Source organism: Syngnathoides biaculeatus, chromosome 7, assembly GCF_019802595.1.
Source record: "Syngnathoides biaculeatus isolate LvHL_M chromosome 7, ASM1980259v1, whole genome shotgun sequence".
NCBI classification, from domain to species: Eukaryota; Metazoa; Chordata; class Actinopteri; order Syngnathiformes; family Syngnathidae; genus Syngnathoides; species Syngnathoides biaculeatus.
In genome coordinates this window covers 20,515,759-20,517,472 of record NC_084646.1, presented here as the reverse complement: position 1 = coordinate 20,517,472, position 1,714 = coordinate 20,515,759, and positions in this window count along the sequence as shown.

Sequence of the window (1,714 nt, the reverse complement as noted above, 5' to 3'; positions counted from 1 at the left end):
CCCTTCATTTTAGTTGTAGACGGAAGACATTTGGGTTTCTGATCAAAAGATGAATATGAGAGAAAAGATTCAGAATGCTAGCTTTTATTTCTTGGTATTTACATCAAGATCTGTGAAACAACTGAGGACACCGCATACATTGTTTGAAGCCAAAAATTTCACTACTGAGCAAAAGTATTTGAACAGAGAATAAAAAAAAATCAACTAAAAAGTGTTTCCCCTGCTCCATGTTTTCTTTAAATAATCTTACAAATTCTGCCGCAGTAATCAAACAAGCAGGGCTTTCACATTAAGAGCAATTAAATTCTTCTTCTTCTTTTCCTTTCGGCTTGTCCCGTTAGGGGTCGCCACAGCGTGTCATCTTTTGCCATCTTAGCCTATCTCCTGCATCTTCCTCTCTAACCCCAACTGCCCTCATGTCTTCCCTCACCACATCCATAAACCTTCTCTTTGGTCTTCCTCTCGCTCTTTTGCCTGGGAGCTCCATCCTCAGCATCCTTCTACCAATATACTCACTCTCTCGCCTCTGAACATGTCCAAACCATCGAAGTCTGCTCTCTCGAATCTTGTCTCCAAAACATCCAGCTTTGGCTGTCCCTCTAATGAGCTCATTTCTAATCCTATCCAACCTGGTCACTCCGAGCGAGAACCTCAACATCTTCATTTCTGCCACCTCCAGTTCAGATTCCTGTTGTTTCTTCAGTGCCACTGTCTCTAATCCGTACATCATGGCCGGCCTCACCACTGTTTTGTAAACTTTGCCCTTCATCCTAGCAGACACTCTTCTGTCACATAACACACCAGACACCTTTCGCCAGCTGTTCCAACCTGCTTGGACCCGTTTCTTCACTTCCTGACCACACTCTCCATTGCTCTGTATTGTTGACCCCAAGTATTTGAAGTCGTCGACCCTCGCTATCTCTTCTCACTGTAGCCTCACTCTTCCCCCTCCACTTTTCTCATTCACGCACATATATTCTGTTTTACTTCGGCTAATCTTCAATCCTCTCCTTTCCAGTGCATGTCTCCATCTTTCCAATTGTTCCTCTGCATGCTCCCTGCTTTCACTGCACATGACAATATCATCTGCGAACATCATGGTCCACGGGGATTCCAGTCTAACCTCATCTGTCAGCCTATCCATTACCACTGCAAACAGGAAGGGGCTAAGAGCTGATCCCTGATGCAGTCCCACCTCCACCTTAAATTCCTCTGTCACACCTAAGGCACACCTCACCATTGTTCTGCTGCCATCATACATGTCCTGTACTATTTTAACATACTTCTCTGCCACACCAGACTTACGCATGCAGTACCACAGTTCCTCTCTTGTACTCTGTCATAGGCTTTCTCTAGATCCACAAAGACGCAATGTAGCTCCTTCTGACCTTCTCTGTACTTTTCCACGAGCATCCTCAAGGCAAATAATGCATCTGTGGTACTCTTTCTAGGCATGAAACCATACTGTTGCTCGCAGATACTTACTTCTGTCCTGAGTCTAGCCTCCACTACTCTTTCCCATAACTTCATTGTGTGGCTCATCAACTTTATTCCTCTATAGTTCCCACAGCTCTGAACATCCCCTTTGTTCTTAAAAATGGGAACTAGAACACTTTTCCTCCATTCTTCAGGCATCTTTTCGCCCGCTAGTATTCTGTTGAATAAGTTGGTCAAAAACTCCACAGCCATCTCTCCAAATTGCTTCCATACCTCT